This window comes from Petaurus breviceps, unplaced genomic scaffold (genome assembly GCF_028583685.1).
Source record: "Petaurus breviceps papuanus isolate PSGF00001 unplaced genomic scaffold, PetGlider_PUasm1.0 90681, whole genome shotgun sequence".
NCBI lineage: Eukaryota > Metazoa > Chordata > Mammalia > Diprotodontia > Petauridae > Petaurus > Petaurus breviceps.
The window spans coordinates 168,662-169,052 of record NW_027187307.1 but is presented as its reverse complement, the minus strand read 5'-3'; the positions used below and the strand labels follow the sequence as shown (position 1 = coordinate 169,052).

The window sequence follows — 391 nt, the reverse complement described above, 5'->3', positions numbered from 1 at the left end:
CACACACACACACACACACACACACACACACACACACACACACACACGCATGGACACTCCAAAATACAGAGCCACATCGACACAAACGGATAGACACACGTACACAGTGACAAAGACACATTGAGACAGACACACAGTCAGGCACACACACACACCCTGGGCCCTTTCCCTCCCTCCCCTGTCCCCTCCCCCAGCTCTGCGGGCCGCAGCCGGGCGTGTGTGCGTGTGTCTGTGTATTGTGTAAGGGGGGGGGGGGGGGAAAGGCGGGGGGGGGCCATGCATGTGCGCGTATACCTGAGGGGATGCCTGTCCCCACATGCACCACCCCAAAAGGGCTTATTTTCGGGGGGGGGGGGGGGGGGGGGGCCCCCCCCCCCCCCCCCCCCCCCCC

General features: G+C 63.7%; 1 protein-coding gene across 5 annotated transcripts in view; it reads right to left on the bottom strand.

Annotated features, from left to right (window-relative positions):
* Nucleotides 1-391, bottom strand: part of PAK3 (p21 (RAC1) activated kinase 3) — a 76,766-nt gene that overhangs the window by 75,564 nt on the left and 811 nt on the right. The window lies entirely within an intron of this gene.